This window comes from Odocoileus virginianus, chromosome 1 (assembly GCF_023699985.2).
Source record: "Odocoileus virginianus isolate 20LAN1187 ecotype Illinois chromosome 1, Ovbor_1.2, whole genome shotgun sequence".
In the NCBI taxonomy this organism is placed as follows: Eukaryota; Metazoa; Chordata; class Mammalia; order Artiodactyla; family Cervidae; genus Odocoileus; species Odocoileus virginianus.
Genome location: NC_069674.1, coordinates 65,030,578 through 65,055,658, shown reverse-complemented (window position 1 = coordinate 65,055,658; position 25,081 = coordinate 65,030,578). Strand labels below are relative to the sequence as shown.

At 39.7% G+C, this 25,081-nt stretch overlaps 1 protein-coding gene across 4 annotated transcripts in view; it reads left to right on the top strand.

Moving 5' to 3' along the window:
• Nucleotides 1-25,081, top strand: part of CTTNBP2 (cortactin binding protein 2) — a 161,876-nt gene that overhangs the window by 13,530 nt on the left and 123,265 nt on the right. The gene's annotated exons all lie outside the window — the stretch shown is intronic.

The following is a 25,081-nucleotide window of genomic DNA, read 5'->3' as shown; positions in this document are numbered from 1 at the left end:
GACGTAAGTTCTCAGGAAATTGGTAGCTTGGTATCCTACATGTATGTGAGGCCAGTGAGGAAAAATTAAACGAATAATTTATAAAAGAAATTGCTGGTAGTAGAGGGTTTTTTCTTCCTATATAAACTATAAATGATTTCTTATTTTCAGAAACTCTTGAGTTAAAAACTAAATCTTTATATATACATATATATCTTTAAATAGTTTTATTACTTTTTTCATCTGATCTTATAGTAATTTTTAACTTTTCATAATTTGCGAAGAATTATCTTCCAGTGTATTAGAATACCTCAACAAAGTTTTGTTTTCTTAAAAAAATGTTTTTAAACTTTCTTGATGTAGAATTTTCTAATAGGTTATTCCCAAGATTAGGTTTGTAAGCCAAACTTGAGGGGTTTTTTTTCTGTTTTATATTTAATACTTTGTATTAAAGTATCAGGTGTTTCCTGATTCTTGGTCATTTAATCAAGAGGGATATATTTATTATACAGGAAGTATGAATGTATTTTTTTCACCAGGAGATAGTTCCTTAAACTTTGTCTTAGGGAGTTTAACATGTGAAACTTTGTGGAATGTAAAAGCAGTGTTCCCCCATGTGGGTGCTAATGTGGTGGGGAAAGAGGTAAGAGAGGTGAATGGTTAGACGTAATGGAGCCAGTGCATGTGCTGAGAATCCAGTTGTGTGGGGAAAGGGGCAATAGTTCCTGAAGTAATGAATTCAGTCATTTTCACAGCCTGGAAATTGCTTTTCTGGGGATAATAATGATTCTTCAATCTGTTGACGGAGAATGATGGCCTCAGGAAAAAGTAGATTGTGGTTGTAGTGACTTCATGCCAGTGATGAGTTGAGGGTGTTGATTTTTGAATGATAAGATTTGCTAAGTAAACCTGTGCAGTTTGGTAGTGCGAGGTTTCCATCCTGTTCCACATTTGGAACATTTGCATTGTTGTTGTTCAGTTGCTAAGTCACATTCAATTCTTTGTAACCCTGTGCACTGCAGCACGTCAGGCTTCCCTGTCCTTCACCATCTCCTGGAGTTTGCTCAAATGCATGTTCATTGAGTCAGTGATGTGATGCAACCATCTCATCCTCTGTCGTCCCCTTCTCCTTCTGCCTTCAATCTTTCCCATCATCAGGGTCTTTTCCAGAGTCAGCTCTTTGCATCAGGTGGCCAAAGGGTTTTAGCTTCAGCATCACTCTTTCCAGTGACTATTCAGGGTTGATTTTCTTTAGGATTGACTGGGTTGATCTCCTCGCAGTCCAGGGGACTCTCAGGAGTCTTGCATTGTTTGCCAGTGTGTATTCTCTTGAATGAACTTTGTGGGAGAAATACTGAGGCAGTTCATCACTCAAGGCTTTGACTTTCAGCCCACGGAGAGAATAAGGTAACAGTCACCTATAAGACCAGTTGTGCAGCTTCTTGAAACCAAAGAGATGTGAAGGCTTCAGTTCTCCCTTGGATACTCCTCTTTCCCTCTCTTGTGCTCAATCTCTCAATCACGTCTGACTCTTCTACGACCCCATGGATGATAGCCCACGAGGCTTCTCTGTCCATGGGATTTCCAGGCAAGAATACTGGAGTGAGTTGCTCTTTCCTCCTCCACGGGATATTCTTGACCCAGGGATTTGAACGTGTGTCCCCTGCATTGCAGGCAGGTTCTTTACTACTGAGCCAACGGGGAAGCCCCCGCCGCTCTCTGTTTACCTGTAGAAGGCATCAGCACCAAGGCATTTCCCTCTGCTTACACCCATGTTGGAGTGTTCAGTGGAGTTTGTGTTTTTATGTGTCACCTTAGCAACCACATGTATTTATCTTTTTCACTTAATTGCAATACTTTCAAACTTGTGCAGAGGTAAAGGCTTGTTAATGATCAGGGTTTGCCAAACTGTGAAGTTTTTCATAGAATCAAAGAGTGCTGGAGCTGCAAGGAGCCTTAGATGGTATTCTAGGTCAGGGTTTGCATATCTGTCAGACCCAGTTTTTCATTTTTCATGAAATACTTTGTATTCCCCTTTTACTATGTTGCAATGAAATGTGTGCTAAATTGCGTATATAAGTAGGCTATGTTAAAAATAGCCAGTACATTGCCCTAATTGTGATATAAAGTGACAGGAAAGTAATTTATAATAAAATATTATTCATTTCCATATATAACTGCTGCATGACTATATTGGAAGACAAGATAAATTAGATGGGTGTTCCCTCCTAGTCTCATGACATTGTCATGAATGCAGTCATTGCAAAAGAATCCTGATCCAGGCTTGCCGTGTCATTGACTGGGATACAGGGAACAGATTTGCCATGGGTAAAGTGATTTCTCTGAAACAGTGAAGGACACTTGGTAAAGTTCCAAACGAAAGCACACATTTACATGGGGGTTGACCATGAATAATTTAGTGTTCATTAAAGCTGAATTAAAACAACTTGTCTATGTGTGGAAAGAAGATGCTCTGTGGGCTCAGATAGTCATCCTGAAGGTTCTAGTGAAAGGAATGACCAGAGGGAAAGTTGTGGGGGACTTGGGACAGCTCCTGGATATGTGGCAGGCCCCTAGCCCTGCCTCGTGACTGCCACTCACAGTGACACTGTTTTCACCTATTTCAAGAATGCCTCCTCGGGTACTAGCCTGTACAGCACCGCCAGCCTCTCTTTATATAGGCTCAGACAAAAAGGAAGTCCAAGGAGATTGTGGCTTACTTCAGGTTGAAAACGTGGCATGCGTAAACTTGGTGTGTTTGGAAATTCTCAAGGTTTTTTGTCACTTTTTAAAATTGGGAATCGTGATTGATTTGTGTAGATGATTGCATTTCTAGGAGTAGGTAATAATGTCATTTCCACATACCTGTTGTAGACTCACTATGGTGATTTACTGATTGACTGTTCCCTTGGGGGCATTTGTTAGAACTGGTGAAACTAGTGAAATATTTACTTGGGTCCAGATGTGTCCTTTAGTTACCTTTTCTTTTAATAGCGGAGTATAAGTTAGTGACTAGCTAATGCCCTAGAAAGAAACTGGGAAGGAGAGAGAAAGTGAAACTTTCATTTTGTAAGAAATTTATTCCTCAATAAAAAGTCAAAATCTACTCAGTCAAAATCTCCCAAATTATTCATTTGGGAGAAATACATTTTGTTTAAAGATAAAGTCAAAAGTAATTTCTCTGAGAATAGTGAAGATTTTTGAATTAAATATATAAATTGTGATTTTTTTTTTTAAGGTAGAAGGTGCCTAATTTGTACTCCATACTTGAAGATTTAGAAATGATTCTGTTGTGAGGCATTAAAATTCTTTAGAATTTAACAAATGTTAAAAAGGTATTTCAGACCAAACTGTCTTATTTTACTTTTTTAATTGTGTTATCCTGATGGCTCTGGATAAGTTATGGTCAGTTACATGGTCAAGATATGGTCAAGTTACCATAAAAGTTGCATAAATCATTGAATTAGTTGCCTTAGATTTGTTAGGACAATCCATAAATACAATTTTTGGAGAAAAATGTTAGGAAATTGCAGTATATATTTTGATACTTTTACTGTTTTCATATGTTTAAGGTAAAAATATTTTTCAATAAGCTTATGGCTTTAAAACATGTAATATTCAACACATTAATTTTTATTGGGGGAAATTATATTTTAAAAAGCAATATTAATGGAAAATCTGAATTGCATAAAGCTGCTTAACTGAAATGTTATAATTTCATCACATAAGAAATACTTCGTTTCTCAATGATTTCCCCCTCATTCACATAAAGTAGAAATAAATCATTGAATAAATATATTCAATATCAAATCAAGTCTAAAGGAAAATACTTTGAATTTTAATAAAGAAGGTGCTCAGCGAGAAGCATTTGTATTTTCTGAAAACCAAGATAGCACAGAGCCTTTTGAATAAAATTTAATTGAATATTCAAAATTTGAATCTACAACTTAGTCCAGAAATCATTGTTCCAATGCTCAGTGTTTAGTTTGTGAAATCCTCTAGCCCTCACTTCATTTTTCCTGTCACTACTGGTATTTTTACCAGCATCTTAGACAAACGCAGGGAGAAGAAAATGCTGCAATTACAAAATTTGAAGAGTGAAAATTGTCTTGTGTGTGTGTTAGCCTGCTATCGTTAGCACGTGTGTGTTAGTCGCTCAGTGGTGTCCAGCTCTTTGCGATCCCATGGACTGTATCTAGCCAGGCTGCTCTGTCCGTAGAATTTTCCAGGCAAGAATACTGGAGTGGGTTGCCATGCCCTTCTCCAGGGGGTCTTCCCAACCCAGGGATCGAACCTGGGTCTCCTGCATTGCAGGCAGATTCTTTACCATCTGAGCTACTAGGGAAGTATGTTTATGTAAATATCATATCATTGAAGCAATGAATTCCTTGGGCAGGAATCTCCAGATTTGCCTTCTTTTTCTTCTTAAATTGGATAAATGAGAATTAACACTATTAACAGACAGAGCAGTTCTTCCTCTTAATCTATAGTCACTACAGAGTAACCACATCATCCAGATTTTCAGGTATTACTTGCACTGAAACTTTAAAAATTAGCCAGTTTAACATTTTCTTGGCTAGAAAGCATTTGTAGCCCTTAGATCATAGTGGATATCAGATTATTGAATTGACTTGTGCAGGCTGCTGCCACAAAGGGACCTAAAGTATAATCGATTAAGTAAGTGGTTCATTCCTCACCTACAATTCTGCAGATGAATGATCTCTGCTGGAGAGACAGCTTTATGCCAGGGAGTCATTCAACCACCCAGGTGATTTCTAGCTTACTGCTCTCCTTAGGGAATTAGCTTCCTCTGTATGGTTGAAACTTGGGCAAAGCCACCTCCACATCCCAACCTATGGCAAGGGGTGGGGGCAAGAGAGGAAATGAACAAGCAGCTTCCTCTAAGCAGTGCACACACGTGCATTAGTGAGAACTTTTGTAGACACAGGTAGCTGCATAGGAAACTGGAAAATGGCACTGGCCAGCTACTTGCTAGAGCTGTGGAGGAAGGGAGAAGGTTAAGAAGGCCTCTAACTACCCAATACAGGCTTCCTGTGTGGTTCAGTGGCAAAGAATCCACCTGCCAATACAGTAGACATGGGTTTGATCCCTGGGTCGGGAAGATCCCTTGGAAGAGGGCATGGCAACCCACTCCAGTATTTTTGCTGGGAAAATCCCAAGGACAGAGGAGCCTGGTGGGCCAAAGTCCATAGGGTTGCGAAGAGTCAAACACATCGAGCACACACAGCAAACCAACACAGCGCATTGTCTTTTTTTTTTTTTCCATTTATTTTTATTAGTTGGAGGCTAATTACTTTACATTATTGCAGTGGTTTTTGTCATACATTGAAATGAATTAGCCATGGATTTACATGTATTCCCCATCCCGGTCCCCCCTCCCACCTCCCTCTCCACCCCATCCCTCTGGGTCTTCCCAGTGCACCAGGCCCAAGCACTTGTCTCATGCACCCAACCTGGGCTGGTGATCTGTTTCACCCCAGATAACATACATGTTTCGATGCTGTTCTCTTGAAACATCCCACCCCCGCCTTCTCTCAGAGTCCACAAGTCTGTTCTATACATCTGAGTCTCTTGTTCTGTTTTGCATATAGGATTATCGTTACCATCTTTCAAAATTCGATATATATATGTGTTAGTATACTATAATGGTCTTTATCTTTCTGGCTTACTTTGCTCTGTATAATGGGCTCCAGTTTCATCCATCTCATTAGAACTGATTCAAATGAATTCTTTTTAATGGCTGAGTAATATTCCATGGTGTATATGTACCACAGCTTCCTCATCCATTCGTCTGCTGATGGGCATCTAGGTTGCTTCCATGTCCTGGCTATTATAAACAGTGCTGTGATGAACATTGGGGTGCACGTGTCTCTTTCCAATCTGGTTTCCTCGGTGTGTATGCCCAGAAGTGGGATTGCTGGGTCATATGGCAGTTCTATTTCCAGCTTTTTAAGAAATCTCCACACTGTTTTCCATAGTGGCTGTACTAATTTGCATTCCCACCAACAGTGTAAGAGGGTTCCCTTTTCTCCACACCCTCTCCAGCATTTAATGCTTGTAGACTTTTGGATAGCAGCCATCATGACTGGCATGTAATGGTACCTCATTGTGATTTTGATTTGCATTTCTCTGATAATGAGTGATGTTGAGCATCTTTTCATGTGTTTGTTAGCCATCTGTATGTCTTCCTTGGAGAAATGTCTGTTGAGTTCTTTGGCCCATTTTTTGATTGGGTCATTTATTTTTCTGGAGTTGAGCTGCAGGAGTTGCTTGTATATTTTTGAGATTAATCCTTTGTCTGTTGCTTCGTTTGCTATTATTTTCTCCCAATCTGAGGGCTGTCTTTTCACCTTGCTTATAGTTTCCTTTGTTGTGCAAAAGCTTTTAAGTTTCATTAGGTGCCATTTGTTTATTTTTGCTTTTGTTTCTAAAATTCTGGGATGTGGGTCATAGAGGATCCTGCTGTGATTTATGTTGGAGAGTGTTTTGCCTATGTTCTCCTCTAGGAGTTTTATAGTTTCTGGTCTTACATTTAGATCTTTAATCCATTTTGAGTTTATTTTTGTGTATGGTGTTAGAAAGTGTTCTAGTTTCATTCTTTTACAGGTGGTTGACCAGTTTTCCCAGCACCACTTGTTAAAGAGGTTGTCTTTTTTCCATTGTATATCCTTGCCTCCTTTGTCGAAGATAAGGTGACCATAGGTTCGTGGATTTATCTCTGGGCTTTCTATTCTGTTCCATTGATCTATATTTCTGTCTTTGTGCCAGTACCATACTGTCTTGATGACTGTGGCTTTGTAGTAGAGTCTGAAGTCAGGCAGGTTGATTCCTCCAGTTCCATTCTTCTTTCTCAAGGTTACTTTGGCTATTCGAGGTTTTTTGTATTTCCATACAAATTGTGAAGTTTTTTGTTCTAGTTCTGTGAAAAATACCATTGGTAGTTTGATAGGGATTGCATTGAATCTATAGATTGCTTTGGGTAGTATAGCCATTTTGACAATATTGATTCTTACAATCCATGGACACGGTATATTTCTCCATCTGTTTGTGTCCTCTTTGATTTCTTTCATCAGTGTTTTATAGTTTTCTATGTATAGGTCTTTTGTTTCTTTAAGTAGATATACTCCTAAGTATTTTATTCTTTTTGTTGCAATGGTGAATGGTATTGTTTCCTTAATTTCTCTTTCTGTTTTCTCATTGTTAGTGTATAGGAATGCAAGAGATTTCTGTGCAACACAGCGCATTGTCTTGATTTAATGTTACCATGTACAGTGTCCTGGGGTACAGTACAAGAAGATCCTTCTCTTTCTACTTCCCTCTGTAAATATTTGTTGAGTGCCTCCTTTGTGTAAGTGTGAACCGAATATCAGTGGAGCTTTATTACAATACCAAGATTGTGTTCACTTAGAGAATTCTTATATCTTGAGTTTATATAGTTCTGAGTAGTGTCATTTCAGCCTGAGTTATACTTTTCTTGGTCTGTGACTCGGTATGTATTTTGTCTAGAATATATCCCTTTTTGAAAACCTGGTCTTTCCATTGGGTTCAAAACTCAAATTAAAAGGCAGTTGTAATGGTTTTGCTCTAAAGCAGATTTTTTCCACCTCAGTGCAATTGACATTTGGGATCAGGTGATGGGGATGGGGGTTGCAGGGAGGAAGCTGTCTTCTGCATTCTAGGATGCTTCGTAGCCTCCCTGGCCTCTGTCTGCTCACTCGATGCCAGTGGCACCTCCCTAGTTGTGACAGACAAAAAGGTCTCCAAGTCACCCCTCCTTGGGAAACACTGCTGTAAACTAAAACTGGTTGAGGAAATGCCATTTTCAAAACTATATTTGCTAAAATAAGTGTAAGAACTTTAATGAGTCAAATATATTTTGTTATGATACGGGATTTTCCTGGGAGACATTTTTTCTCAAAGCTAAATATTAATCTGAAAATGTCCATTTTAACAAATCTCATGACTCTTTCAAAACACACCAGATACTTTAAATTGCATTATAATTTCTTAGGCAGAACTTAAATGTTTTATTTTTAAAATTCAAAAACCATAATGGCCATCTGGTTCAGTGCTGGGATCTTTACATAGAACAAAGTCAGTCTTTTTAAATGAAAGCATTAAATAGAATAATGTTGCCACTCCTTTTGAAAGCAGCTACGCGTATACTACAGAGTATTGTGAGGATTGTCCTCAAATGACATGTCTGCTAAATAATGATAAAAGAACAACATTCTGGTTTCAGCTAAGTAAAACATACAGCCTTTTGTATTTCAGAATTCTCCTGTGATTGCAGGCAATTGATTGACCAAAATGTACCCTTTTTTGTGCTGTTTATTTTAATTAACAAGTGAATTTGCTGAGCAGAGCTGAATTCATGAGACATGAATTGTTTCCTTCCCTGTCTGTGGAGATAACGCCTTTTCTTCTATGTTTAGAAAAAGGAAGCGAGTTGACCAGATGTTGTGCTTTTTTCTGCAAGCAAATGAATTTTCATAATATGTAATAGCTGATGATTTTTAAGTAGCATTGTATTTGGTTTAGTAGGGTAAATAAGAAATACCAATTTTGATTCTTCTGAGAGACTTTATTTTCCCTGATGAGTAGTTACTATTAGTGAAAGAAAAAGAAATAGAAGACTACGAGGCAAAATACTGCTTTTTTTATACTAGGGGTAGGAGATGAGATACAAACTATTAGGTATAAAATAAGCTATAAGGATAGATTGTGCAGCACGACAGGGAATATATCATTATTTTATAATGACTATAAATGGAGTATAACCTTAAGAAATTGTGAATCACTATATTATATACTTGCAACTTACAGAATATTTTACAGCAACTGTACATCAAAAAAATTATATGAGTGGAATCATATGGTAAAAAAAGCCATGAAAGCTAAGTGTTTTATCACAACCATTTAATAAGCAACTGAAGTCACTCCAGTTACATTTTCTTGCTGATTATTAATAAATTAGCAGGATATTGTGAAAACAAGCTAAAGAGGAAGTTTCCTAGCTCAATAATGTACCATCTGACCCACACTGTGTGCAGGATAGACTCAAGGTTACAAATGATATGAAACCAAGAATGTGTTTTTGTACACTTCGAAGATTATCATAATGTGTGGAACTATCAGTTGAATTAACAGTTCATTTTTAGAAGTAGCTCCTTGAAATCTGAAAATAAAGGATCTTCCTTTGAGGCAGTCTGGTAACATTTCGGCCATCTCATCTTAACCCTCAGTGGCTAAACTACAAGTCATGGTTCTTGTGGGAATTTGCTTTGCCACATATATGACTAATTCTGTCTTGATTGTAAGAAGAAAAAACAAAGGTCTAAAACATTACTCAAAATTTTGCCCTCCTTCTCTTTGATTGTGGTTATTTGGGGAAGAAAAATGAAGAGGTTTCAGGTTCTGTCATTCAGTTTTCTGAGTCAAAAAATAGATTGCTGTTGAACAAATAAGGAAAGGCTGTATCCCATATTTCTAGTGTACTTGGACAGGGTGGGGGGAGATGAGATCCAACATCCATTCCTTCAACAGATGTTTATTGTCTTCAGGCATGTCCTGGGCTTCCAGGGTGGTGGACAAGGGGGTATGATTTCTTTTTCATGAGTCGTTATTTTTTTTTAATTAATTTTTTATTGGAGTACAGTTGCTTTCTTCCTCAAGGATCTTAGAGTCTAGTGAGAGAGATTGACATTAAACTAATGGACACAGTATCTAAGTACAAATTATGATTATGAAAGAAAGGAAAGACTGTTAGAAGAGAGGTGAAGGGTTGCTTATATTGGGTCAGAAAAGGCTTCTCTGAAGAAGTGATGCTCCCTGAGACCTGGAGAGGTATTGGGAGTCCAGTTGGAAGAAGAGTGTTCAGGCAGAGGGAGCAGCACGTGTAAAGGCCTTCGGAGAGGAAGGAGACTGGCAGGTGCTGGGAGCCGCGGGAGCTCAGAGGACAGGAGGACATGGCCCGAGGTCAGCTGCAGACCACGCTGGAGGGCGAGGGTCCAAGAAAGACTGGATTTCATCCTGGGTCAAGTAGTCAGCCATTGATTTGTTTAAGCTTGAGAATGCCAGTGAATTGATGTGCTATGAAAGGCATCTTTTTGGAAAATGCAAAATTATCATGTATTCTATTTTTGCATAAAGTTTAATTTATTAAATGTAAATATTTAATGTAACTGTTTTTAGCTTGTCACCATTTTCAAGGAAAAAATGACAAAGAACACCCTAACTGCTGGGCAGACAGAAGTCTGCAGGAGAACCATGGTAAAGGCAGGCTGTCATAGCGGTTGTCTAAGAAATGTGAACACCTCAGATGCTTACAGTTATTGCCCTTTAAGAGGGCATGGAAAATGTGCTTCCTCATTAACTTGTGTCACTTAGCAATGAACAGTGTTTTTCTTCAAACCGTTCAGATGAGCTGATTATAGTTTTTAGTTAAGGGCTTGTACACCTAAAATAAGATCGGTAAGGTAAATTCCCCACTTAAAATTTTTTGAAAGGCAAAATTCTATCTTCACTTGCGTTTTTTCCAATCCAGTTCCCCTCCGTTCATGAATTTTGCTAAAAGACCTCTTTCATGGCGTAAGATTCCTATAAATTTCCAAAGACCTATCTGTTACAAAATCAAATTCCTTTTCAACTTTTTCACATAGGGTTGGGTGAAATAGCAAAAGATTGCTTCACATGTACTAAAGGTGACCTGGCAAGAATGTAAAATACATTTCAACATGGTTAGAATTTGTTCTGCTCTAGGACATTTATGTTGGCCTGTTTTAAGTGGACCATTACAGGGCTTATGCTCACATAATTATCCCTTTCAAAAATAAAAGGGTAGAGCTGAAAAGCCCTCCAGCAGCCCAGCACCCTTTTCGTGACATTCTTCTGTGGAAAACAGACCCTGACCAGTCTCCTCTCAGGGTAGGCACTGCATTAGGCACCTTACCTGTGGTAGAGTGGAGTTGCATCTCTTATGGGCATTAGGCTTTAATGGCTAAAATATTGCAAGTAGTAAATGCTTGGGAAGTCTTAACTTAGCAGGAAAGTACATTGGACATGGTTGTGTATATACAAGCCTGAGCAGTCATTTTTCTGCACAGCCCAGGTGGCTTCTCACCGAGTTAGAAGGAAAGGGCCACCTGTGTGTTGCTCTCTGGGCACTGCAGCTCCTCTGCTTTTATGAAAGACTTAAAGCCCGGGGAAATGGGGTTGGATGGATGATTTCATAGCACGTCTCTTTGGCCTTAATACACAGTCTTAGGTTTGTTCGAATTGTAAGGATTCAACAAGATAATATGCTGGCAAAGGGTAGATGCTTGAAAAAATTATTTGCATTTGAACCTCAATCTGTGTTGGTAGAAAGATTTTCCCCTGCCCTTTCTCCTCCTCCTCACACTTTGAAAGTTATTGGACAGATCTTGGTCACCTGCTTCATGTCTCGTAAAGTGGGCATTGCTTTTTATTTCTCAGGATAGAATTCTGACTTCCAAAGTCAGACTTTGCCAGATGAAAACTAAAGCTAATCTAGGCTTCTAATTTATCCTCACAGCAAGCCTAAGGCAGGCAGAAAAATAAGCAGTAGTAGGAAATCAGGTAGATATTTTGAACGATCATACCACAAGCTGAAAAGCCCTGGAGTCAGCATCATTTCTGGGGGCTCTGTGGTGGCCACATGGGCCCTGAGTGGAGAGGAGTGGCTTGTCAAGTGATGTCCAGACAATGTTCTTTAAAGTGGAATTACCCACCCCTGCCCCCACCACCAAAAGAGGTCTTAGGAATTTTGAAAACTTCTGAACTGTTTTGGGAATAGGGTAATACATGTTGTTAATTATTTTAAAAAGTCACTTTCTAAGTGTGTAGGAATGGTGTGATAACAGTTAGATCTATGAACTGTTATAAATACTTATCCTGCAGCTTGTCAGTCTGTTCTCCACATCTCCATATTTAGGCAGCATACTCTTTATGTTAAATCTTTGATTTTCAGTGGCGTTGTTTTAAACTTGGCATGAATAATTGTTTACAACCGCCTCTGTTCCCAGCCATCTAAAAGTGAAGAGGAGGGAGGTGGTTCAGTCCTTTCAAACTATAACAGTTTCTTTTCTACAACCTCCTTCCTTCACCCCATGATTGTGGTCTAGGCAGTAGGCAAACCAAAATCAAGAAAAGGGTTGATTCCATTTGACTCATTCTTCCAAGGAATCCTGAGGTTTGCTGCAGTTTCCAGCAGGCAAATTTGGAGCAGGACATGGAGATGGAATGGGACTTAACATTATTGAATTTTTATTACATACCAGCACTTCACATATATTATCTCCTGTCATCTCTGTGAAATTGCTTGACCACTTTAGGAATGGTGAAACAGCCTCCAAGGAAAATAAGCCATCTTCTGTTTGACTCCTAATCTTGGCTCTCACCATATGCCTCTGCTTCAAAGACAGCATTAATGACACTAATCATTTTGCTAGAGCTGGAGGCTGTCATTCATGGAACCTTTATTTTACTTTAAATGCTGTGAATTCCCAGAATATTTCCCACACACCTGTAGTTGATTGTAAATATCAAAAGCTGCAGAGAAATGGAAACTACACAGAAATTGTTGTTAGAAAGGCTCCTTTTTAATCATGCGCTGTTCCCTCCCAATTGACGGCAGGTAATTATAAACAGAAATAAATCCTGTAAGACTTCTAAGATCTTATTCACTGGCATTTATGATAAGTAGAAAAGCATCATTGATTTTTTTTTTAATGTTTTCTTTTTCTCATTAATTATCACACCAAGTACAGAAAAGTTCTGTAGTAAGGGTATTCTCATCTTCTACCTGAGAACATTATGAAGCGTGTGTGAATGCCGCGTGACCCAAATTTAAGGAAATGATGGAGATTTCAGAAACAAATGAGGATGCAGTGGCTAAGGAACTGCTATGTCTCTCCTGATCATCTTCCCACGTTTCAGTCATTGTTAAATCTGTCTCTTGTGGTTAGATTTCGCTTTTTGATATTTTTTCTGTATTTGATCAACTTGTTTTTCTTTTTTCATCTGCATCTGAGAACATGGCAGGTGGTAAATTGAGCCTTTAGATAGGAATTTGGTTTGGTTTCCATGAAAGGCTGTTATACTGATTTATTTGACTTATATAATCCTTTGATTTTCTTTCCCAATTAATAGCAGTTGCAAGGAATTCGTAAAGATGAAATTATGTAGCCAGGTAATGGTAGATTCACTCCCAGAGAGGAATGTAATATTCTTAGTAACTAATATATTAAAATGCGGATATATCATTGGCCTTGTTAAAAAGTTTATATTTCCTTTCACAAAGGCTAAGTCGATAGAATCTAATAGTAGTTTTAGATTAGATTATTTTAAATAATCCCTAAAAATTAGGAATTGACAATGATTTTCTATTGCTGTGTCTCTCTCTGTGGGTGACTGGGCATAAACCTTTCATAGACACTCTGAAAAGTGTGTTGAGCTTCCTGCTATAGTGTCTTGACAAAATAATGAGACCTCACTGGTGAAATTCAGAAGAAACCTTCCATCATCTCTGCTTGGTTAGATCCACAGATTTTGTGCCTGTTTGTGGAATGGTAATAGAATATGAATTTGGTTTGGAGGGATGGTAAGTTGGACAATCAATGAAAGAACTTCAGAAACCCTTAGTAAGAATTATTAATACATTCACTTCTTAATAAGTTTAAATGTCAAATAGTCGCGTATTGAGATTAACTGTAGGCTTTAAGATAGGAAAGGATATGATAAAAACAGTGTTTAAGGGACATTATGTTAACCACTTTTGAAAGTAGATTGACAGAAAAAGGGAGGGAAGTTATCTGAGGAAGCAATTACAATTGACATTTTTAAAAGTGTGGGTTCTGTAAAACTCTGAATTCTAGGTGATGGCTCTAAATGTAGGTGAAATGCCTCATGAATTAAAGGGACTTGAATAGATGGAGAAGAGATTGTGAATATAAATAACTCTTCCATCATAATAGAGCATTATTTTCTGACTTATGACAGCAACCAGTTATTTCTAAAGCAATTTCAGTGTCAGGGTATAAACCTTTTTTGTAAAAAGGATATTGTGTTTATGCCCCATGTGAATTCATACTTAGGTAATTAGGCATCAACTCCAGTTCTCCGAATAGCTTTTTTACGGCTAGTCATTCAACACTCACCCAACAAATACTTACTATTTTCTATCATGCCTTGTGCTGGACACAGGGAAGAGTGGAAACTAGCCAGTCCCTGTCCTCAAGGGATTTATTGTCCAGGAGAGGAGGTTAACCATAATTAACAAGTCACATTTGTGGTAAATGAAGCAAAGGAGAAATACTGGCCATTAAGATTAGGTACCATAACTGTTAGGTTTTAAGATCCATTTTAGAAAGTTGTATGAAAATAGGGTCAAAATAAGAGTACTAATAACAGCAAAATAATAACATTTATAATATATTTAATGAAAAGATAAATAACCATATTTCTCTGGTTTGGTCCAGATTTACCATGTGTCACTAGATTTTGTGCAACTCCCCCAAAAGTTGTTTCACTCTGTGTATCAGCTGCTATGTTCTGTCTCCTGTTTTTTGCTCTCATGCAGATGGTGGCCTCATGAATTTCTTGCTGTTCAAAGTGGACGTTAGATTCCCTTATTTAGCACTCATTGGGTTACTTGAGATTGCAAAGCAGTATTGGTATTTGTACCCCTGACTTTATAGAGTTATTATTTTTTTAAGTTCCCTTTATAATTATTGAAGCCTCAGTTCCTTAGGGTTCTGCTGCAACTTTAGAGGGGGTTAGTGGAGATGAGGACTGAGGTTGTGTTTTCTTCAGTTAATTTGAATTCTTTCTCAGGGAGTCCTTGGTTTACTTACAAAGAGAGATCCCCTGGGAGAATTTTCCCTCTAGAAATGTCTGAATTTTGTGATCAGCACTCTCGAAGGTCCTAACCTGTGATCGTGTCGGCTGGAGAAGAGAAAGGATGCAAAGATAATACTATGTTCCTGCCTTTGTTATCTGTGGCTATGTTACAGACCACTCAGAGGCTTAATGGTTTTAAAGAACAGCAGTCGTTTATTTTGCTCCCTTGTCTGCAGTTGAGACTGGGCTGCGTAGGAACATTGCCATCTGCTCCTCACGTGGCGGTGGGAGGAGGACAGAGGCCGGGCTTGGAGAACCTTGGCCCCTTCGTGTGCTGGCTGCCTGCTGGGAGGGCAGCGGAGACCCTGGGCTGCGGGCTTGGGTTCCTCTCCATGGGTTGCTTCGCCTTCCGTGTCACAAGGAAGCTGGGATCCATCAGGAAACATCCTAGCAGACAGGAAGTAGCATCTTCTAGTGCCTTAAACTCTGGGTCACAAAGTCACTTTCCACTATATTCTGCCAGGCAGTCACAGGAATCAGATTCAAGGGGAAGAGACGTAGACCTGACCTCCTGGCGGGACTGGCAGAGAATTTGGGGCTAACATGTGAAAAACTCCAGAAAAGTGATCTTTCCTGAGCCCTGTCTGCCAGGAGTGCTACTTAGGGCTTTCTGTAGATTATCTCATTTAATTCTCAACATTCTCGCTGGAAGGCAATATATTGTTACTTCACTTTAAGGCTCGTGGTTAAGAAATATGTTCTGTGTCATGCAGCTGACAAGTGTGGAGCCAAAACTTGAACTCTGGCCTTTCTGACTCGAAGTGCATCTTCCTAACCACTCTCCTATGTAATCTGGTGGAAGATAACTCTGCCAGGGCTACTGATTATAATGCATGGCAGGCTTGTAAAGCATAGCATAAAGCATAGATGAAAGAGTTTTAATGAAGGTGGTTGGTTTCTGGGAAGAGGTGGCATTCTAGGAGTCTTCTGAAGAGTAATTAATTTCTAGAGCAGGTAATAATTAGAGCAACGAGAAGTGGATGTGAGTCAGACAACATGAGCACAGGATTTGTGTACTCTGGGCAGAGAGGGAGTAAGGAGGCCTGGAGCACAGGTTGTGCACTTTAGTGGGGGCTAGGACAAGATGCTGCTGGGAAAGACGGCAAGAGGAGAAGGGAACGACAGAGAATCAGTGGTTCGACGGCATCACTGATTCAATGGACGTGAGTTTGAGCAAACTCAGGGAGATAGTGAAGGACAAGGGAAGCTTGGCGTGCTGCAGTCCCTGGGGTCACAAGAGTTGGACACAACTTAGCGACTGAACAACAAGGACAGGCTCAGTCAATGAGGTTTTGAAGGCCAAGCTGAAACATCTGTGTGACTGATAGAGTACATAGGGCTGAGTCCCTGAAGATGTCTAAGCGGGGAAATGGACTGACCCCAAAGCACTGGTTTTCAAAGTGTGGTTTCCAGGCCAGTGGCAACTGCATCACCTAGGAACTTGTATAAAAGGTTAGTGTGTTAATTGAAAAAATCAGAGAAAGGCAAATACCAAACAGTTTTACTCATATGTGAAATCTAAAACAGATGAGTAAACAAAAAGAAAATCTCATAGATTTGGAGACCAAGTGGGTGGGAACCAGAGGAGAAGAGGAAAGACGCTGATGGGCGAGCAAAATGGGTGAAGGGAGTCAACTAGATGATGGTGGGGAGCAGCTAGATCTGTGGTGGCAGTCACACTGTTGTGTATACGGATGTTGAATTATAACGCCGAATTCAGTTCAGTCGCTCAGTCGTGTAGACTCAGTCGCTCAGGACTCTGTGCGATCCCATGGACTGCAGCATGCCAGGCTTCGTTGTCCATCACCAACTCCTGGGGCTTGCTCAAACTCATGTCCGTTGAGTCAGTGATGCCATCCAACCGTCTCATCCTCTGCTGTTCCCCTTCTCCTCCTGCCTTCAATCTTCCCAGCATCAGGGTCTTTTCTAATGAGTCAGATTTTCTCATCAGGTGGCCAAGGTATTGGAGCTTCAACTTCAGCATCAATCCTTCCAATGAATATTCAGGGTTGATTTCCTTTAGGATTGATTGGTTTGATCTCCTTACTGTCCAAGAGACTCTCAAGAGTCTTCTCCAAGTTCAAAAATACCGATTCTTCAGCACTCGGCCTTCTTTAGGGTCCAACTCACATCCATACATGACTACTGTAAAAACAAAACTTTGACTATACAGACCTTTGTCAGCAAAGTAATGTCTCTGCTTTTTAATACGATGTCTAGATTGGTCATAGCTTATCTTCCAAGGAGCAAGCATCTTTTAATTTCACAACTGCAGTCACCATCTACAGTGATTTGCTGTGTACCTGAAATTTATATTTAAAAGGAATGCAAATATTCAAACCTACACTATAGACCAGCTAACTCAGAAACTTTGAGGGTGGAACACAGTCTACTCTGTGGTCTCACAAGCCCTTTGCGTGATTGATCGGTACTCAAGTTTTAGAGCCACCAATCTGACAAATGTTCACTCACTGTAAGGCCAGATGTGTTTTATGTAACATAAAATAAGGGTGCTCTTAAATCCTTGGTACTGATTGAAATCCCTGAAGGCTGGAGAGGCTTTTTGTGCAGTAAGCAGAATGGCCAGCACATTAGGGTCTGATGCTATTTCTAGTTGTGAAGAGATTTTGATGAGAAAAAGACAGCCAGTGACTGGTCTCAGGACAGCTTCTCCAAAAACCATCATTAAGTGACTCAACCCAGACATGTTCTTAAAGAAGTTGTGGGAATTGTGCTAGAATTGCTGGACTAAAATAAAACATGTTATCGAGACATTAAGAACCATGTATAAAAATGGATATTCTGTCACAGTCCATGTGATCGATTTTATTGAAAACTTTAAACCCCTGATTGTTCCACAGAGGATTTAAGGTAGCTTACAAGAATAAAAACAGCAAGATGGAAGATACATGTGAAAATCAGGATTAGGAGCTAAAACAGGGGCTTACGAACCTTGTAGTCATAAGACCTTTTCTTCTCATGAAATCTTACATGGGGGCCCAGTACATGTAACAGAAGCTGAGCCACCGAGTTGAGGCAAAAGTTGGGGCTCTATGCTTCCTGATGGGAAAAATAAAATAGTAACAGGCGAGTTACATGATTTGTGTTGTTCAAAAGAAAAAGTGCCATGCTGATTACTTCCTCAGGGAAGACAGACTGCTGGTTGCTGGGGTTGAAAATGTCTTTCTTTTCTTTTTTTATTAATTCATTATATATTTTGTTTTATGTTTGATTGCCCTGGGTCTTCATTGCTCCACACAGACTTCCTCTAGTTGCGGCAAGCAGGGCCTACTTTTTGTTGCAGTATGAGGGCTTCTCGTTGCAGTGGCTTCGTTTGTTGCAGAGCGCGGGCTCTGGGACACCGGCTTCAGTAGTTGGAACGCATGGGCTTAGTTGTTGTGACCCATGGGCTTAGTTGCTCTGTAACATGTGGGATCTTCCCCAGCCAGGGATTGAACCCATGTCCTGCAATGGTGGGCAAATTCTTAACCACCGTCCCACCAGGAAAGTCCTGAAATTTTCTGTAGTGCATCTTCAAATGGGAGGTGTGTTTATCAATGTCCACATAAAATGTGATAGCTGAGAGCAAGTGACTGCTTTTACCTCGAGTCCAAGGGCGTAAGTGAGAGGCAAGATGCTTAGGTGAGGTAGCCAGGGTGGAAGTGAAGAGCGTCAGGTGGTGGGAGGTGGGCAGGCAGCAGGGGGTTAATGCATAGCTTCCCCCGGGAGTTTCCTGTGAAGGAGGCAGTCAGAAGATCCGCTAAATAAACAGATGGGCTGCGTAACCTTCAAACCATTTGCTAGTATGATCTATCATTTGCTAATGTTCCTTGTTTAATCAGTTTATGTACACATTTTTCAGACAGAACAAGTCATTTATATTCAAACATGGTTAGGCAAAGCAGTAGCTATAAAAATGAATGTGGAACAGAAAAGCATGAAAATGGTTTATATCAATGTTTCCAAAAGAAAATGAGAATTGACATTAAATAACTTTGGCTTATAACATTTTTCTATGAGTGTCCAAGGACTGCCTGGAACAAACATTTTTATGTCACAAATTTATGAATATACTTTGTAGTTCAGGTACTGTTGGTTGACATTAAACACTGTATGAATCACATTCTAGCACTGTAATAATTTCGCTGAATATTTTCCTCTAATCAACTGACTTAATTTTGGAAGTTCATCAGTTTGCAAGCTTATCAGTTTTCCACATGCTTGGTTTTAGACTGTCCAATTCCCTTTATTGTAACTGTTCATGCTTTGAAAACCAGTTTGTGCCACGTTTTTTCCAGTACACCTCAAATGGTTTAAAATGTTACAAGCCCTTTGGTAACCCTGCAGTCAAGAATTTCCTTACTCATGTGTTTCTTCCTGCCAGTGGATTGTGTATTGATTTTTACAAGGACTTGTTGCTACTCTTGCCTGTCTCCAGAGGGGATAGCATGTTTTCAAATTGTAACTAACCAAGGGTAACTGTTGGTAAATATTCACTGTCATATCAAGTTAGGCTACCTTACCTAAATGAAACCAACTATAGTACCCTAACTAAAAATGAGAGTATTTTAAGTGAGACAAAGTAGCTGGCTTTTAAATCTTGACCTTTTTAACAACAAAGTGAAGATTCCCCAATGGGAATAACAACAGAACAACTTTTAAAAAGTTTTACTAGTAAAAATATTTGTTAGAATAGAAAGTTTATATCAGCTTCATAAAATATGACAGTTTATAGGCTATTCAAATGTGTCTCATCATTAATCGTTGTCCTAACTGTATCAGTAATATTGTATGATGTTTTAAAGTCACAGTTTTGTTTTATTTTTGTTTTGTACATATTTGATAGGACCCGTATGGAATCAGTCTTTCTATCTGACAGTTTTCCTCACTAATAACTGAGTTTTAATTCTTCATGTACTAGAAGTTATACTAACTTTTCTTAATAGAAACATATATCATTTGATAAATTCTGACTTTAAAATTCATTGATCATCTTACCTCCATTACGTAACTGTAACCCCGTTATTCAACATTGTTTTATATTCTTCATTTTTATCAAGCATTTTTGGTAATTTTCATGCTCAGCAATTGTAGCCTTTTTGCTGCTGCTGCTGTCACTTCAGTCGTGTCTGACTCTGTGAGACCCCAGAGACGGCAGCCACCAGCCTCCCTCATCCCCATCCCTGGGATTCTCCAGGCAAGAACACTGGAGTGGGTTGCCATTTCCTTCTCCAATTGATGAAATGAAAAGTGAAAGTGAAGTCGCTCAGTCGTGTCCAACTCTTAGCAACCCCATGGATTGCAGCCCACCAGGTTTTCCAGGCAAGAGTACTGGAGTGGTTGCCATTGCCTTCTCCATAGCCTTTTTGACTGTACTGTACTCTATAGAACTGAAGAAATAAAACCTAATTATGCCTCTATTTTCTCTAATCTGCTCTTTTTCTTTTAGTGGTAGGCAGAAATGATTTTCGAAATGTTAATAGCATTACATAGGCCCCAGTGAATCAAGGATTCCTCACTAGCCAAGACATATGACATCCATTTCACCATCTTATGCATACTAGCTGAATAAGAGCCTTTGTGATGGGTATCTTTTAGAAATGTTTTAGCTTGGAAAGCCTTCCAAGTAGATGCACAGTCCAATCAGATACATTTGTTGTGTCATCTTAATGCATCTTGGTAACACCTGTTAATGATTTTAGAATGACCTATTCATATAAACTAAAACCTGTAATTTAAGTGGGTGCAGTTTTAAATGACATAATTTACAAAGAATTTTAAGTTATGCTATTTAAAATAGCTTGCCTATTTCCTAATTATTGAAGCAATATATGTTCTTTGTAGAATGTCTTAAAAAGGCAGCAAAAATGAAATTCAACCTTCATTCAGAAGTAACCATTTTTATCTGCATTAATGAGGATACATAGTGTATATCTCTCAAAATGCAATCATGCACTACATAATAATTTGTATAACCTGTTTTTCTCAGTATATTGTGTACATGTCACTAGATATTTATCAACATTGTCATTTGTAGTCACTGCATATCATTTATTTAATGAAACCTCAGCGACTGGAAGTCTTCTTCCTCATGTTGGGTTACGTGAGGTCTAGCTGCAGTTCCCCCTTTGCAGATCCCCCCAGTTCCCTTGGTCTCTCAGTTTTCCCCATTCATTTAGCAGATCCCCATGCTTGTTGAATTCAACTCTGCCTACCTCATGTCCACACCCATTGGGTAGTACAGGCTGGAGGAAAACCATCCCGCCTTGCTGACTGGGCTCACTTTAGATTCCTGACCGTTTGTGCCTCTCGCTGGCCCTTGGTGCTGGTTGGCAGTGATAGCACATTTCTTAGTGCTTTCCTCACCTGTTCTTCTAGATGCTTTTGAACTTCCTTCCCCTTTGGAGACCTTCCTTCAGCGCCTCCTCCGTTTACTGCACTCGGCTGCGTTCAGTTTCACTGAGGGTGTAGAGGCAATGAGAAGGAACTGCCACCCTCTCTCGCCAGCACATGGACCACCTCAGGCATCCGTACCCACACTCATTTTTCCTCCTCTCACTGTGGGCAGACTGTCCTTGTTTCTGGCTCAGGCTCTGCTCTCCCGTGTGCGCCCGCTTCCGTGCCTTCTCAAATACTCAGGGACACCTCTTCAGCAGTTATTCCCAACCCTTCTGCGTCATCAGATTTTTCCTCAAATTGGCCTTGCCTCCCACTGGCGCTTCATTTCCTTCTGCCATGTTACAGCAAAACTCCCTGAAATAGTTGTCTACTCGCTGACGCCATTCCTTTTCTTCCAGTCTCCCTCCCTTGGCCCTCTTCTAATCAGACTCTTCCCAGCAGTCTCTCTACCAAGAGCCAACCCCACTTTGTAGTTGCCAGGAAAAAAGATAAAAACAAAACGAATGAAGAAACAACCTCAGAGTAAGACTTGGTTCCTCTCTTTTCTCTCACACTCCGTATCCGGTCTCTCTATAAATCTTGTTGACTCTTAACTGTAAAATACACAGCCTAACTGCTTCTACCATCTCCACTGATACTTCTCTGTGTTAGTTTCCAGTCAGAGTGCTCCTGTTAAAACAGGAGTCAGGTCATGTTTTCCTTCAGCTAACATCCCTTTAGTTGCCACTTTCTCTCTGAGTAAAAGGCAGAGGCATATCAGGGGCCTCAAGACTGAATGATTCCCACCCCCACCCAATCTCGTAGTACCTTTTCCTTGCTCTTCTGCGGCTCTATTGGCCCCGTTGCCTGTTCCAGCCTTGGGGCTTTTGCATTTGCTGTTCTCTCTGCCTAGAAAGTTCTTCTGAATGGACCTGTGGCCTCCTTCCCTTGCCCTTTGAGGGTCTTTGTTGAAATGTCATCCGCCCTGTTTATATTGCCACCCTCTCCGCATCAGATGTGGCCCTCTTCCTCCTTTCTTGATTCATTTAGGTCTATTACATATATTAGCATTTGATATGGTATATATTTTTACACGTGTAACATATCTACATGTTTGTTCTCATTTTCCCACTGGAACATAAGCTCCTTGAGAGTAAGGATTTTGCTTTGTTCACTGCTTCATGGCCCCTGGCTTGATAAATATTTGTTGAATGAATGGATTTAGATGGACTCCAAATTTCCCCTGTGAAATAAGCATGTACTTTTATATCAAGGGGCTTCCCTGGGGGCTCAGTGGTAAAGAATCTGCCTGCAGTGCAGGGGACACAGTAGGACGCGGGGTTGATTGCTGGGTTAGGAAGATCCCCTGGAGGAGGAGATGGCAACCCAACCCACTTACAGTATACTTGTCAGGAAAATCCCGTGGACAGAGGAGCCTCATGGACTACAGTCCGGGAGGCCACGAGGAGGTTAGATTGATAAATGTTGCATACACATAGACATATTGTATCCTGTTTTTCCTTTTTCATGTCATACAAAAATGCTCATGCATTTTTGATTTTAGGTTAACGCATTTTTTGCTCTCTTTCTTCTTTTTCCATAGATGATAGAGCCAGTGGGGAGGGGATAGCTTTTATGTATCACTTGGTTCTGGGGTGTTAAGTCTGCATTCCTAGGGAGCCTGGAGTACTTTCCTACACTTTATGGTGCCTTCTTCCTGCTTCCCCCTGCATTCTGTGGTAGAGATGAATTAGTGGTTAGTGTGCTAACCACTGTTAGCACAGTGCTCTGTGCTCTGATCAGGCATCCCTTTACCTTGTTCTTCACCAAGCCAGAGGAGCTGTTGGTTCTTCTGTTTATTCTCTGCTTATAGCATTCCTGCCATTTGCTGTCCTGGTTTTGATTCTAATGGTAACTACTTCTAAATTGTTACCGTTCTATTTTTCCTCTTTTATGCCTTGATATTCTATTCTTTTGTACCCCATCATTTTTCAACCATGATGGAGGAAAAAAGTGATCTTTTATCTGACCACATCAGTTAGTGTCTCTAACTTTCTGCATCTGGCATATAATCATGTATTCATCAAGCTTCCTTTTCCCCATTCTTATACATGTCATTTCTGGTGGAAGGAAGGGGTTCCATGAAAAGTCTTTGTATTTGAGACTTAATGTATCCTTGGAGAGGTATGGAGCAGATTATTTTAGGGTCCTGAGACTCCCACCGCTTTGCCATTTGATGTTTGGAAGTTGATGCTGTCTCATTAGTGTTCTGGAACAAGTATGTCTGTAAGGGGCTCTTCATCCTCTGTAGCGAAACATACAAGTCTGAAATGTTCCAAAGACTTAATTAAAGGGTGAGGATGAAAGGGAAATAAAGACAGAGAGTAGTAGAGTTTGAAGGCGCAGCTCTCAAAGTGTGGTTCATTGTCCCCAGAATCCACAAGACCCTTCTAAGTAGTTTAGGAGATCAACACGATTTTCTTGATAACAGAAGACACTTTCTTTTTTCAGTCTCATCCTATCATGACTATACACTAAGGGTTCTTCAGGCTTTATGATGTATGATTTTGTAACAGATCAGATGAAGAAGCAGGTATGAAAATCTGACTATTTTCTATGACACCAGTTGTTGAAGAAACTTGCAGAAATATAAAACAGTGCCACTTTGCTTTGGTTTGAAAAATACAGTGATTTTTTTGCCCATAAAAATTTATGTTGTCATGCAGTATGGTTTTATTATTATTTCAAAATAATGAGCAGACATTAATGTTCTTAGTCTCAATTTCTTTTAAGATAAGTAGCAATAGCTACAGCCTGCATAAGGAAAAGCTCTTTGGGTTTTTAATAATTTTTGAGTATGAAGAGGTCCTGAGATTGAAATGTAAAATCACTGGTCAGATAATTTGGGTTTTGAAATATAGCTCATTCGTGTTTAGCTGTGACTTGTTTAGACCCATTCTTCCTCAAGAACCCATGCTGAGCAGTCTCTTTTGATTACTTAGGGTTTGCCCACACAGCTCAGATTTCCTGCTGGAAAACATAGCTTTGTCTAATGATGCTCCAAATAATTGCCCACAAGAGAACCTCTCCAAAGAGAGAGAACCATACTCTTTGCAGCCGCAGCAAGCTCTGACTGTAGACAGTGACGGTGCAGTGTCCCTGGGATGCTTATAAGTGATGCCCCTGTGTGACAGTAGGTTACATGTGTGGGGATGACATGGTGAGGGCAGGGGAGAAATCTTTTTTTGATCTTGTGACGTGCCTGACCTCGACTTGACACTGCATACTGACAGGAATCAAAAATATCCCCTCCCCCTTGCGTCTTTGACAGGGGTTGGGATTGCTGAAGGTTCTGCTTTTCACAAAAGAAAAATCTTCCCCTTCTAGCCTGTTTCTGGAGTTAGAAATGTTTCGAAAGCCTACAGATTCAAGAAAGCTATGAGGCGTAGCTGTGGTAGTGTACTTTTCACTCTTTGAAACCTTTAAAATGCACCCTAAATATTTGTGGAATGCGTGAACAGGTGTTTTTGTGTGTGTGTATATGTACTTGTCTGTATACATACATATATGTAAACATATGTGTATGTGTTTATTAATTTTTATGCCCCACATAAATTAGGAGGAGTGACTCTTTCAGAGTTGGGAGAATAATTTGAGTCATACTATTTTATAGTAATAAATAGTCATAAAAATTTTATAGATAGAGCCTATTTTAAGAAAACACTTTAGGGTCATTTTGTAGAAGTAAAATGGGTTATCTTGTGGGAACCCTGAGGTAATGATG